The following is a 15,763-nucleotide window of genomic DNA, read 5'->3' as shown; positions in this document are numbered from 1 at the left end:
TATTTTTCAACCACTTCATCTTCGCAGCAGAATCAGCTTCCCCGAACCCTAACAGCAATCTTTTACCTAACCCTGACAGCAATCTCTTCTAGTTCTCTTCTGTTTTCATGGATCGAAGAGATATATAAAAAGAAGCACTTCTTCAGTGAATGTTAGAATGTTTATAGAAGATCATCATCTTTCATGGTTCGTTCATGAAGACATTTAATTGCATTATCAGCTACCTGATTCCGTTTTAGGTCTCGGCGGTTTTTTCCTGTTAATTCAATAGACAACCTTACTAATTCGAAAAAGGTTAAACTAAGTTGAAATCGACTAAGTTGAAATCGTTGTCCTCATTAAAACATGATCCAAAATTATCCGAAAGAAATGTGCGGTTGCGATAAGGCGCCGCCAATTGACGCGTGCCAACTCATAAAGTCACCATATTAATGTCGACATATCACGATACATCGCGTCAAATTGACGTAGATATGTTAGCAGGTTATGAATTGTGCCTTTTCGATTTTGGGGGTTTTTCGATCTCGATTAAGACCTGGCCTTCTAGATCCTAGTTCAGTAGAGGTATTGTCTTAGATCTACCAGATCCAACCTTATTCCGTAGAGGCATTGTCTTAGATCTACCAGACCCAACCTAGTTCAGTAGAGGCATTGTCTTAGATCTACCAGACCCAACCTAGTTCAGTAGAGGCATTGTCTTAGATCTACCAGACCCAACCTAGTTCAGTAGAGGTATTGTCTTAGATCTACGAGACCCAACCTAGTTCAGTAGATGTATTGTCTTAGATCTACCAGATCCAACCTTATTCCGTAGAGGTGTTGTCTTAGATCTACGAGACCCAACCTAGTTCAGTAGATGTATTGTCTTAGATCTACTATATCCAACCTAGTTCAGTAGAGGTATTGTCTTAGATCTACCAGATCCAACCTTATTCCGTAGAGGTGTTGTCTTAGATCTACGAGACCCAACCTAGTTTAGTAGAGGCATTGTCTTAGATCTACCAGACCCAACCTTATTCCGTAGAGGTATTGTCTTAGATCTACGAGACCCAACCTAGTTCAGTAGATGTATTGTCTTAGATCTACTAGATCCAACCAAGTTACGTAGAGGTATTGTCTTAGATCTACTAGATCCAACCTAGTTCAGTGGAGGTATTGTCTTAGATCTACCAGATCCAACCAAGTTACGTAGAGGTATTGTCTTAGATCTACTAGATCCAACCTAGTTCAGTGGAGGTATTGTCTTAGATCTACCAGATCCAACCTAGTTCAGTGGAGGTGTTGCATACGATGTCATCGTTTGTTTCCTCGACATCCACGTACACATACATGTACGTTCTTGTTGTGTGGAAGCATGATAAATACCCACGTACGTTCGTACGTACGTGTCGGAGCGTGCGGTTATGTGATAGGTTTTAAAGATCCCGCATGTGACACCAGCTTGACTTGTATAAAGGGGTAGAATAGTTACACCTGATTCATCACTGTCTGCTGTACATGTATATTCATTCATTCATTCGAATATATGATAGACCACTTATATATGAGTTCTTACAGATCTGGGAAATCGGGGAATTCTGACTCTATTCACGAAAATCAGGAAAAGTCAGGAGATCATGCATGATGTACATTATAAATGCTCCTACGGAATTAACGACTGATGAATTGAAAAGTTGAGCTTGAATTACTGTATACTGTTTGTTATGAGTGATATCAAAAATTCATAAGACTAGTCTTTATGAATTTTTGGTGATATGTATGACTGGTTACAGAATAAATACCGTTGTAATCTGAGATGATATTTGACGATACCTAAGTTGATGAGTTGTACCCGTCTCATCATTTTTAACAATCAGGGGCTGGTTCCACAGTCGTGACTTAAGTCAATGAGTTGGCTTAAGTCTTAAGATTAGTCTTATGTTGTTAGATTGGCTATAGAACTAACATGGTCTTAGACTAAGCCAAGACTATGGAACCGGCTCCAGGGACTGGTTCCATTATCGAGACTTAAGTCCAAAAGTGTTTGTCTTAAATATTAAGACTGGTCTTAAGCTGTTAGATTAGCTATATAGAACTAAGATAGTCTTAGACTGGTCTTAAGTCTAAGCCATGACTCTATGGAACTGGCCTAGGGTTAGCAGCAATATGGTTAATTTGGATACCAGGGGCCGGTTGTACAGTCGAGACTTAAGTCCATGAGTTGGCCTAAGTCTTAAGATTGTTCTTATGTTGTTAGATTGGCTATAGAACTAACATGGTCTTAGACTGGTCTCAAGTCTAAGCCAAGACTATGGAACTGGCTCCTGGTCACCAGCTCTGGCCAATGAGCGCGGGTCCACACTGGTCATGTACGTGCGCTGTTTGCGTGTATTTCGATGACGTCCGATGAAACGTACGGAAATTTTCGCTTTTGATTTCCCTCTTAAAAAACGGGGAAGTGATACTTCCCCGTTTCAATCCCGGACGAAGTATATCGATACGTATACGATATAATCCGCTATTTCGAGACTAATACGATTTTCGGTCGATTATAAGCGTTATTACCGCGGCAGGAAATTGTGCTGATAAAAACAAATGTGGCAGTAAATTGCTTCGCGATCCATTGATTGATTTCATATAATATCGCGCGTCCTTGATTGCTTAGCGGCAAAGATGATACCGCCCGATATATTCGCTGCTCGGCTGCCGGCGTAGTTTGAATCTTACTGTCGTTAGCAGCGTTAGCCGGCCGACTGTTGCTATGGAAACGCTAGTAGGGTAAAGCGCGTGGCGGATTTTGATATCATCGTCGAATGCTTGCGGAAAAAATTGTGTTTACAGCGATACTGAGTGTGTGTGTGTGTGTGTTAGTAGACACATACACAGTGTTCATCTTCAGACCGTATATTTTGGGGGGGGGGGTACTCGGCGTATGTCAATCTCGGGCGAGGGCAGAAAACCCCGTTCGCCTAACCATGGCCTATCCATGCTAGCCTGAAATAAGATGTGGCGCGAAATCGTTTTATGCCTAACCTCACTTCACGAACCATGGTTAGCCCTAACAAGGTTTTCCTACACCCGGTCCCGTAACAAACCAGAAGTAGTTTTTGAAAGAGTGCTGATCATGAAATGTCTAATGCGGGATGTATATGGTTCATCTGTTACTTCATTTCCAATTATAAAATGCTCCGAGTTAAAAGCTGTCCTAAACATAGGCCTATCCTAAGTGTAGATGATCGAAACTGAGTCCCTTAGGTAGGTCATGTCGTAGACGATAGACCGGAGCGCAATGGACCTGGCCTTACTCAACGTGCGAAGCCTCATTCCTTATTCAATTCATTTATAATCAGATGCTTAGTTATTACCTGCGGATATTATGAAATGTTTTGAAACTGTGTAACCTCATCTTCATATCGGGACTTTGAATGCTGTGGCCGGTGAATAAAATGTCGTCTTATATTTCATATTTTGTAGGCGTGGTGACATTCGAGAGAGAAAAACGTTTTAAAGTATTTTTGTCGAACCGAATGAGAAACTGAACATCGGACACATTTATCGCGGTAAGTGAATGAATGAAATCGAAATATTCAATATGGCATCGTTTCTCGGCTGTCTATCTGTACGCTGTATTGTGTATAGATAGAGATCGAGTCACTGTTGAAGGAGAGACGACGACGACTCGACGCATATGTTTTGAATGTATTCAATTCACACCATTAATAACATCTGTATTTGATATATTGACACATCAACATTGATTCATTTTCCTATATCTATCTATCTGATTTCGCACCCGATGTTTCAACCACTGTCTAGTGTCAAGTCTGGCCCACAATTCGGGCTCGGCTTTTTGTCCTTTATTCCCTTAAATTTAGGTCACAGGAATTCCCCTTAATCGCTTTGTCACAATTTCCTAATTTGGGTCATATAGTGCTTTGATTAGCTTGGTTTCCTCTGACTCGTACTTGGCTAAGTGCGGTTTCCTCCAGCTCCAGTGGCGTTGGAACTGTAGCAACTGCAATAATTTACTGAATGAGGTTTTTTTCTTTCTATATATTATGTTTTTGACGAAATAGAAGTAAATTCGCCCCAGCCGTATTAGACCCTGTCAAAAATCAGCAATTGGTCGCGGCAATCAAAAATTGAATTGTACTTCGATAAGCACTTACCAACGACGCACACTTTGATAAGCACTAGTTCCCTCTGACTCGTACTTTGATAAGTACAGTTTTCCCCTGACTCGTACTTCGATAAGTACGGATTTGTTTCTGACTCGTACTTCAATAATTACCGGTGCCTCCGAGTTGTACTTTAATAAGTACTGGTTTCCATCAACCGCTACTTCGATAAGCACTAGTTTCCTCTGACTCGTACTTTGATAAGTACGGTTTCCTCCGACTCGTACTTCAATAATTACCAATTGCCTCCGAGTTGTACTACGATAAGTACCAGCTTCCATCAACTCCTACTTCGATAAGCACTAGTTTCCTCCGACTCATACTTCGATAAGTACGGTTTCTTCCGACTCTTACTTCAATAATTACCGATTGCCTCGGAGTTGTACTTCAATAAGTACCAGTTGCACGAGAGAGAGTCTCATCTCGTGTTACACAACATAAAAGTAACCCCCGGTAGTGGCAGTCGATCAACAACTCATACAAGATGGATAAGTAACAACGTTTACCAACATTTCCCCACAGCTGTTCAGCGGTAAGTGTTGTTATAGATGAAAAAACCGTCAGCTATTATACACACATACTGGTAGATATAGGCGATGATAAGATGTACATTCTATGGGTTTAATCCCTGAGAAAATAAGCAACAACAACAGTAAAAATCGATAAATTCAGACAATTCTGAAAAGAATATCGTATCTATTTCTCTACTCATTTTGTAGACTATTTTAACAATTCTACCACGTAGATAGGCCAATGACTGTTAATTCGTAGCCAACTAAAGCTATGTGGAGGCTATGCTGTCCATTCAACTCTGGTTACACTTAATCGGGTCAACTCTATGTTCAATTTATAGGTCAATTTTACTTAGGTCGATGCTACTCTCAATGAGGTCAACTCTAAACTTAATTAGGTCAACTTAATCCAGAAAAAAACCGAAAATGGCACTTTCTCTCGAACAAAGGCATCGTTTTGTAGAAAATGTTTGGGAATCTGGAATTTTCCAAATGTAAATCTCGAACATAGAACACCAGGAGAGCTGCGATTCTACTTAGGTCGATGCTACTCTCAATGAGGTCAACTCTAAACTTAATTAGGTCAACTTAATCCAGAATAACCCGAAAATGGCACTTTCTCTCAAACGAAGGCATCGTTTTGTAGAAAATGTTTGGGAATCTGGAATTTTCTGAATGTAAATCTCGAACATAGAACGCCAGGAGAGCTGCGTAGAATCACGAGTATTCACCCGATCTCATCGTTTCTAACTGGATCGGTGAAATATGTGGATCTATTTTCAGTGATGTGAACATAAGTATGTTTTCATTGTAATCTATATAATACACTGTTCGAAAAACACTCGCCGCTGTTTACATGCTCGCGCGGGTTTATACGAGGATTCTAAATTTATACAACAGGGAAGCCCGATTAGACGTTGGAATGTTGGTTATGCCGTCTGCAGTGTTAGTATTCGGTGCGCGATGATGATGATGATGATGACGTAGGTTAATCTGGTTTATCCGCTCGCGCAACCGCCACAGCGCATCGATCCGATGAAAAGACCCTCGAAAAAATGAACGGATCGCGTCGATTGGCGACCCGGTGAACCGTCACGCCACCAGATGCCGTGACGATCATACGTGTGCGAAGATCAAGTTTAAACCGGATCGATGTAAACTCGATCAATCTACCAACAAATATATTAGAAATCGAACGCGCAAGACTTAACTTACTAAATCTACTAACTAATATCAGTAGTGACTTCTCACTCGCCACAGCATCCTCCTGCGGCAGGGATTCGAACCCGATGGCATCGCTTCACTCAGCCACGGCACGAACCCCTGCCACAGTAGACCGGGTGCGCAGGAACAATGCGCAGCTTTGCTGCACGAAAACTTGCGGCACCAATCAAATTGCTTGTTGTATAATCGCTGAGGTAATTTCACGGAAGAACTATAAATGGGAAAACATGGGCTCACCCCCTCCCCTCCTCGAACTCTATAGTTGTGAAGTATGATTCTGAGGACGGATGGACGGACGATCGGTATGTCGGGGATGATGTGATGACTGTGTTTGCTGTGAGCCTCTCTCTCTCTCTCCCTCTCGTCGTATGATCACTACGTTTGACACATGAATAAGACGTATGCGAATTTAATGACCGATTTGCCACCGAGTAAATTGAATTGTGTAGATTGCAAACACTCTCTCCTCTCTCCGTTCTGCTCTCTCTTTCTCACTATTTTCTCCCTCTCTCTTCTCCGCAGTGTCTCCGTCTATCCGTTGACTCCAGATCAGATCTGACACACCAATTCAATTCAAAACTTTATTGCTCCTCGTGATTCCACACCATTCACAACATCGTATTGTACGCGATAAAGATAATAACGACAACATTACCGCCCGGTAGCCTTGCTTTGAACCGACTGTTCGTGATTATCAGTATTTGTTACTTCTAATAGAATACCGGGCCCGCGGGACGGGTATAATGTCACCGCGCCACCACGCTATCGAGCGGGAAGTGTTTGGAGAATATATATAATGTCGAAGTTCGTCCGTTTCGTTTTTGTGTTCTGAAGTACGATGGTTTATCGATGCGCCGAGTCTCGTCGAACCGCGAGTATTCGCGCGAATCAGTTTTATACGATTAAAAAACCGGTTGCCATGGCGACTAACAGGTTTTTCCCCGGGTGGATTTTATTTTCAACCCTTCGAGCGCGTGTTCGCGATAATTAACCGTATCGCGCAGCGACCGCGGCAGACCCTGAGCCCGATGCTTCAATCTGAAATTTAAGTGAGGGTCCACCAGGTGTCACTAGTAGTTAGTTACGCGGTCTTCGGCGTTCAATTTGTTCTACGTTTCAGACAAAATCGAATAAACTTTTCTCTTGGATGAATCAATTATCAATCAAAATAATATTTGATCCGGATTTTTAGGCTTCAGGGATGAAAATCTTCTGACCATAGACGGATTTCCGACCTTTTCTAACATTTTCTTTATTCCTGAGAACAGTGTAAATCACCTTAATCGCTTTAATCACCTCAATCGCGGGCGTCACATCGGAGCGCTCCGTAGTTAGGGGCGCTCCTTATGACAGTTTTCGGCAGTTGTTAGCACAACTGTGGAGTCGGAGAAACCAATATGGCGTCTCATTCAAAAAGCGGCTCTAATTCAGGCCCAAACTATTAACATTTTGACCAAAAGGAAGTAAGTTTTTTGGCTAAGAGTTAGCCTACTGATTTTTCTTCCCCAAAAGAATTCTTTTTTTGAAAATATTTTCTGACTTTTTCAATATGGGCCGTTTTCATCCCTGGCCATTGAAATGTAGGTGTTTAGTTTAGTTCTTAGATGATTCATTGACGTCGGAGAAACGCGTTAGAGATCGAAGCGCGAGAACTTAGCGACCACTGGCGACACCTGGTGCCATCCTCACTCGCCGCAGTAGGTCGGCGCTAATGGAATACGGTCTCCGAGGAAACATAGATTCGCAATGACAAAACCGACGACATCGCCCTTAACAATACGAACTGAGCTGCGCGCATGGAAATCATCCGAGTATGTGGAACTCAGTGTGTGTTTTAAGATCTCCTTAAAAAAAACTGGTTTTCTCTATTGTACGGGTATTTGCCTCACGATTCACGTGTATTGCGACACAATACTAAAACCGCATGAATTAGATATTGACTACCTGATTCCACCAGTTCATTCGTATATCATTACGCTTATTGGCCTAGATTTTTTGCCGACTGTAGGAATTTCTATGCGCTAGATTTTTACGACGTCGGTTTCGTCATTATTCGAATAACGTTTTTATGCGAGCTCTCGAAGTTCGATTCGCGTCTAGTCGGTCTCCACGGATGGGAAATTCCGCGGCGATCGAAACCACAAAAATAGTCTATTTTTAGATAGTCGCCCTTCTTACATTCTGCACGTAAGTAGAATAAAACGTTTGATCGTATTTGTAAATTAGGTTAAACAGCGTTCTCGAACTTGCTTCCTAAGTCGTTAATAGTTTTGACGATCTTTTTGTCGACATATTATCCAAATAAACGACTTACACTTAGTTAATCGAATAGCGAATGTAAATCGGGACTTAGAAAAATAGCGACACATCTTCAGTAATGCGATGACTTATCGAAATGGCGAATTAGTTGAGACTCAACTAATTCAGGATTATGTTTTACACGAAATTGGGATTGATATTTTTTTTTATGCCGTAAAAACGGTTACAGTTTATATATATTGCTACCTAGTGTGCATTATGTGAGGGTTTCTTTCTGTGCGAATGGATGTGCACTATGTCATCAATATTGGCGTTCCAAAATAAACGTTACAATTGACGCGAATTCTGGTGTTGATATTTCATAACTCTTAGGTTTTCGTATCTCTTTATTTCTAACTTTTTATGTTTGAAAGATTTTGATAGGATTATTTTTTCGAGGATGCCCTCTATACGTCGTCGATATATCGGGGCTTAGACTGGTTGCCGGTCAATTCAATTCAATTATCGATATATTCAAATCCGAAATAACCATACCCATCACTAATATTATACGACTTACAATAATATATTATCTATTGAGACAATATTAAGCAATGAATTTCAAGGCGTCAGTAAACTGTCAAGTTAGTTTTCTTGTTCATACCTCACCTGACTGAGTGTGGTATATGATGTCATGAGTCAAGATAACTTCAGGTACTAAAACCTCGCTTATCGTTGCTCCAAATTTTGGAGTTTGTTTCTATTTTCGGCGACGGACGATTTATGAATCGGGTCACTGCGTAGTTTAGTTTATAGCGTAGACTTTGCGCCTATGACCTACTAGCCGATTGGGTCGCGCGTTTCTTATCTTGGCAATTCTTCATTCGCCGACAATATTTTCCGTTTCCAAATAGGATACGAAACCCACCTACGCACACTGCGCGTTCGTGTCTCATATCAGAGTGATGTTCTCTATTAGTTCAATGAAAAATAATGATCGATACAAAAAATACATATGTAGGCCTATGTGTATATACGTATAGGCATTGTAGGCTGAACCTCTTTTAGAGCGGTTCATTCCAGGAATAAAGCGTTATTTCACTGTTTTACTCAATCTTCGGTGGTTTCGTGTTTGGGTAATTTTTAACCTGGCAAATTCCTCGCTAATTCGCTACTGGGGCGGATTTAGACCGTGTCGCCTGACACGGTCGGAATTTTAAAGTGCCTTTTTATTTTTTTTCTGTATCAAAATTTGCCGTCGTAACCACCTGAGATACGCGATAGATATTTTTCCTAAATATATAACCTATGTTTCTTGACTAAATGCCTCTCAGAGATGCTCAGAAAGCTCTAAAATGATGGTAAAATCTTTGCTGATATGCATTTCCGCCCTAAATTAAGAATATGTGCCCTTTTTATTGGTCGACATGGTCACAACATGCCCTGGATCCGCCCCTGCACTAAGCCAGCCCAGAGCCTAGCTGTTCGGGCGGGTTGGGGCTTATTTCAGTAGCTTTCTTTGTTTCTAATGTAAATGCTTCCTCACAGCTACCTCCCGGGATCGGGTCAGGGAACCATTAGGCTTAGATTTTTTATCATCGATATCAAAATCAATTATTGATATTTTTCTGCCGTTACAATGGATCTTTTTTTTCGAGATGTTGAATATTGAACTGTTGTTGATGAAATACTCAGTATCGTATTAAACTGATTCATATTCATAAATAGCTTTAAAAACAAACTTATTGATATAAACTGTTCAGCTGTTTCTACTGTCGTGTCCTCATTGATTATGGCTCAGTGTCATGTATGGTACTGTACAAAGCAGACCGACTGTGTATACCTATGTATGCATTGTTTGTCTGGTAATAAGGCAGTTATTCACTTGTCTCGCCCCGATCGCTTCGAAACCGACCTATACGGATAATAACTCACTGAAAGCAGAGCCGGGGTTAGAACATATTCGCAGAACAAAAATATCGTTTTAACTATAAGAAAAAACGCAAAAATAACAATTTGGTGGTATTGTAATTATTTGATTTTATTTCACATATGCTCTGTAATATGGTTGTTTTAGCACTGTGCCATCCTCGCTTGCCAGGGGTCCGGTATCACTCCAGAACTCGCTTCCACCAGCCCCCTGGCTTCACGAAGCGTGATTTCATTACTGGCGCTGTTGCGCATGACGTCATATATCGATTTGCAAAATACTTCCTTGTTCAGTAAAACGTTCGCTGATTGGTCCATTCAACAGGAAAACCAATAGAAGCCTAAAGTCGTTTGTTACAAGCGCTGTGATTGGTACGGCCGGATTCTGGTCGGCTAGTAACGACTCCAACGACTCTTGAGGTCAAGGGGTTCGGCGAACAGCTTTAGCGTAGTGGGTTCGAATCCCTTGACGGGTGAAAATGGCACTGTGCCCGCTTTCATGAAAAAGTTCAAGGCGAATTTATCGAAACGTACCTAATTCCAGGTACAGTACTCGACGAGTACAGGGTACTCAATTCTGAGTATCCCTTGTGGATAAATGAGGTAGGCCCCTACGTTGATTTTCGTTGCAACAAATATGGCCGAACTGCGTACGAGTGGCCGCCATTTTCTTTTCTGGGGTATGCCCAGCATTACCACGCGCTTGAGCGTGGTAAGACAAGTACAGTATGCAAAAATGAGTATACCCTTGGATAAATGTGCCGAGTACCATACCTCGAAACAAGTACATTCGTCGATAAATGCGCTGTTGGGGTACTCAGAACTGAGTACCATTCGGTAAATTCTCCTTTAGGTTTGAACTGCATGAAGTATCCAACAGCAACTAAACCAAAGAATTTAGTTTTACTTTTTCGTGATACCAGACCGCGGCCTCTCTGACCAGGTTTCATTCGGTTCAGATGCTATCAGGTGCGACACCCCGATGATTAATACCAGGCCTATAGGACTGTAACTCTGTGAACGTCATTTTAGGATAATGTGAATTTTTGCTTACATTATATTACAATACCACGACTGGTGATGAGCCAATGACAAGCTGTGACCACTACTCTAGTTTGAGTGAGCGGTGAAGGTGTCGACAACAATTCTAGATCGGCATAAGCCACGTTCGCACTAGATTCAGAGCGTATGAAGAACCGTACTTCGCTGGTGTCGAATTCACCAAAATACAACGCTTACACAGACTTTTACGTTCACACATAGAGTCGGCAATTCGGGGCTTAGTAAGCCCAGTATAGTAGTCTTCCGGTATGCCGATAGAGGGCAGTGTAATTAGCGTCGAGTGTATTGTACTACGGGGATGTAAATACGCGGCTAGCTAAGCGCCGAATCTGCGTTTACATGACAAAATTCGTGGCCGGCTCAGTTCTGTACCGAGAATGGGTTTTCGGCGCGGAATCGCGTTCCATGCTTAAGAAGCCGCGAATAGGCCTCGGATGATTTCCAAGTGTGAACGCTTAGTACCGTACGGAAATCCTAGCGTGAACGCAGCTTTAGGTTCGATTGAAATGAATTTCAGCAGAGCTCGTTGTCGTTATCTTCTAGAAAGTTCTTTCGCCTCCTCGACTGGAAACTTTGCAAAATGGCGATTATCATTAAAAATCTCTAGAAGCGTTTAAAGAAGCGTCTCAATTTCAAATCTTTTTTTTTTTGATTTTTTTATTACGAGAAAACTACATTTTCACCTTAATTGCACAAACTGTTAACCTGTTGTAATAACGTATGGACGTTTGGTTTCGATAAACAATGTCTCCCTAATTTTACAATTTATATTTATCTATATAGATATAATTATATATTATGAACTATCTGTGTTATAAAGATATGTCTTTTTCTGCGCTGAATCGGCGTTAATCTCTATCATTCAAGCAGTACGTACGTCTATTTTTGAATGTTTATCACCGATTCATCAAATCTGCTCTAAAATGATTTTGTTTCTCAACAATTGTTTCTCGAGACTCTATTGCCTATACCCGAACGTGAAACCGACGTGACAATGTTCAGGATTTATTAACCCCACTCAGGAATTTCACTATGTAGCCTCTATTTCTCCTCTGAAAAATTCAAGGGAAAATCCACATTTATCACGATACAGAATCGACTCATTCCCAGTTTATTTTCATGCACTAAAAGTTAGTGTTATTATGTAGTAAATAGTCAAATCTTTCATATGATACAAGATTTGATGAGGTGGGCCACCAAAATCGTGTCATTCTCCCCCCCCCCCTTCGGAATTCATCCAGACTTACTTGGATGACTTACTTGGATTTGAAGTTTGAACGCTCACATCCGGCATGTCTTTACTCCAAATACTTGAGAATTTAAAATAGGAAGATGTTGATTTCTGTACTGCATTCTGAGGACTTGGGTGTCTTGTTTATCATAAGGAATTGGGTTCGAATCCCACTAATCCGTTTTTGTGCAGCGGACGAAAAAAAAGGGTCGGGCAGATTCAGGCGGCTTGAGGAGTAATAGGCAGGGCGGATCGAGTGCTAATGGGTTAATGAATTTGAGTCAAGCTACGGCTGCTGTAGTTGCCGCACCCCGCTGTATGAAACCGGTAAAACAAATGTATTCAATGTCGAACAGGGTGTGGTGGTGAATAGTTCAAACGATTAGACACTTGTTTTTGTTCAGTTCGAAATTTTTACCCAAAATTAGCCACGAATGGACGCGAATGGACCCAGTATACGCATGTAGTCATACATGAATCCAGGTGATAATGCCAGAGGTGAAAATGCCATGAGTTAAAGATGTTTTTGTTGTAATGATTTTGAATGTGAATATACGGATATCGTGCGTATTTCGTGCGTATTTCCTCGTGGCATTTTTACACCCCTGGAATTTTTACTTCTGGCGTTGAAACCTTTAGATGGCAATTTTACCTCTGGCATTTTTACTATATACGGTCATGCGCAGGTTTACTGTTACGTGGCTTAGATTTAAAACTCATCTCGCAGTTCTATATATAGCCGATCTGACTGATCACCGGCGTTGATATTTGTACTGGCCCTGGAAGAGTTGAGACGTCCTCGAGACATTGATAGTCATTCTATTTTTAATGGTAATTTTGAACGATGTGTTTCTATTTCTGTAGTATGGTATAATGAATTAATGTACGAAGTATGATCGGTCTGTTCGTTTTGAAGCCATTTACTTCGATTAATCCCGACAAAAAAAAAGATGACTGTCGCACACTTTCAGCCATCGAGCTGCTGATCATTTTAGGACTAGGCAACTTTTCACTACTGAGCGTAGCGACAAAAGAATAGACGATGACATGTTTCCTACGAGACGTAAAGCGAGAGAAAAACAAGAAACGCATTATGTTTCTTTGTGTTTAGTTCACCCGCTGGACGAGAAACCGATTTAGCCAAACCTATGCAGCTTGCACCAGCTAACAAATCCTAAATCATGCCTTAGTGTAGAGCATATCGTCAAGGCCTATTTTTTTTAACTAGCTCGGTTTACGGGGTAGACCTATTCAAACCTTATTTGGGGAGGCCGAATATAGGTTTTTAAACGATTCTCATAATGAAATGAACTCATTTTTTGAAGGAGGGAACTGTCAGTAGGGCGATATACATGTGTCCAAGCAAATGATTCTTGAAAAGATTCTTGGATTCTTGCAAACGGAAAAGAATTTCGCGTGGACCGAGTAATTAACAAGAAAACTAACTTGAAGGTTTTTTAATGCCTTGAACGACCACACGCATTGCGTAATTGTGTCGACAATAAAAAATATGATATCAATTACGTATAAACACAAGTGATATCAAGGATCGATAAAGTTACTTTAGATTCGAATATATCAATTATTGAATTGAATCGACTGGCAACCAGTCTAACCCGATATATTGATGATCGTAGCGCACATCCTCTCAAAAATGATTGTCAAAAATAAAAGAGGTATGAAATATATTTAGTTACTAGATGCTGAAATTCACAATTGAAACGCCAATATCGATGATGTAATGCACATTGACCGACGCAGAACCTCATATAACTTTTAGGTACCAATATATACAAACATTATTGTAACGCTTTTAACGGCGTCAAAAAGAATTGCTTATGATTTTACGCTGTATCAAAAGTTAGTAATACTACCGCTAGGTGTCGCTCTAGTCTCATAAATTTACCATTAAAGTATATTGTTGTTTTAATATCGAGCCTGTACGAGTGTACTGCATGTCACGCGGCCCGTATTTTTTTGGCCCTGGCGCGAATGAACGAACGCTGCTGACGACGACGATGTTCATTATTCGAACGTTGGTAATTTCGTGAATCGTTTTAATCGAGCGCAATCGATCTATTTATAAACTCGGGATCCACGGTTCGTTCGATTCGAAATCCACGAACGCCGATTCATACTCGACGATATCGAGACTAATTAATTTGATCGTCGTTCGGCGGTTGATGTTTTGATTGGTAGACTTTGAGTTATATCATAAAACTACCTGATATCGACGCCGACTGTAATACTCTAACAAACCGACCGGGTAACCATGGTTACTGTACGCCGATGTTATTTCAGGCACCATCTGGAATTTTTTTGCCGACGGTGCCTCGCGTGTAGACAAGATTCACTTTTTAAAAAGATTAACGCCGTAGATGTGTAAAAAATTCGAGAGAAGCCTTGCGCTCGTCTTGCCCCCCTCCCCCGGAAATGTCGATTTATAAAAAAGATTTGCTTCGACGGAGATATGGTCACGTCGCACGTCATTGCGTCTCGGGTAAAACCGTGCTGCAGAAACAATGGTTCGGGTTCCATTTTTACCTTTTTCATTTTCGAGTAAAAGTAAAGTCCTGTCCTGTGGCATGGTGGATAAGGTGTTTGACTCACAACGGAGTTGAGGGTTCGAATCCTAGTGAAACAATGCGCTTCGGTCAGGACACATATCAGTGCTCGTCGACTCAATGATTTAACAACAAAAGTCCGTACCTGGCAAAAATCTTCGACATGTTGAAGTTGGCCAGTAATAGATAGAACTAGAAATAGAGTAAAGAGTAAATATCTGTCCTGAAATCAAGATTTCCTAGGTCCCTCTAAGTCGTAAAATTTTTATAGTCCGACTGATTTGAAATGTATGAAAACCACTACTATTTGTAGGTGGGATTTCAGGATAGTCCCAAACATACTAGAGATAACGATGTAGACCTCATCTATACCGTTGTCATAAAAGTCCATACATGGTACTAACATTGAGCTCCGTGTCTTTTTCTCTCCGTCAAAAGTTCATTTATCAAAGTTAGCAGCCGCGAACACGCGAGCATTTTTGGCCCGTGCCATATTTGGTGCGGAACAACGGTTCGCACGGATGCCAAATAGGTCCATGCCTGTTTGTCCGAGGTCGATTCGACCCGACCAAAAACTTCGGACCAGGCTGGAGCTAAATTTTAGCACCGGTAAAATTATCGCGTTGAATTGGAACTGGCAACTGGAACTGACCCACGCTTTGTTTGTCAAGTGAGAGTGTTTTGCTCTCCAATAAGTCAGTCTCCAATAAGTCACTCTCTCCAATAAGTCATGGGTAAAATTTGACTCGGGCCTGATTGTGGCAATTTTCTGCGCCAAATCGTCTCCGTGCGATCGCGGCTATAGAAATTCTAGCAGTCCTGAAACATCTTGACTTACACGCATTG

The 15,763-nt window shown here is 41.1% G+C and overlaps 1 protein-coding gene across 5 annotated transcripts in view; it reads left to right on the top strand.

Moving 5' to 3' along the window:
* LOC141904621 (uncharacterized) overlaps positions 1-15,763 on the top strand; it is a 41,747-nt gene that overhangs the window by 4,037 nt on the left and 21,947 nt on the right. For all 5 annotated transcript variants that reach the window (XM_074793238.1, XM_074793237.1, XM_074793241.1 and 2 more), the window contains exon 2: positions 3,454-3,539. The gene's annotated coding sequence lies outside the window, so the exon portion shown is untranslated. The remainder of the gene's footprint in view (positions 1-3,453; positions 3,540-15,763) is intronic.

This window comes from Tubulanus polymorphus, chromosome 4, assembly GCF_964204645.1.
Source record: "Tubulanus polymorphus chromosome 4, tnTubPoly1.2, whole genome shotgun sequence".
Lineage (NCBI taxonomy): Eukaryota > Metazoa > Nemertea > Palaeonemertea > Tubulaniformes > Tubulanidae > Tubulanus > Tubulanus polymorphus.
Note: the sequence above shows the minus strand (reverse complement) of the source record. Positions and strands in the feature narration are given on the sequence as shown.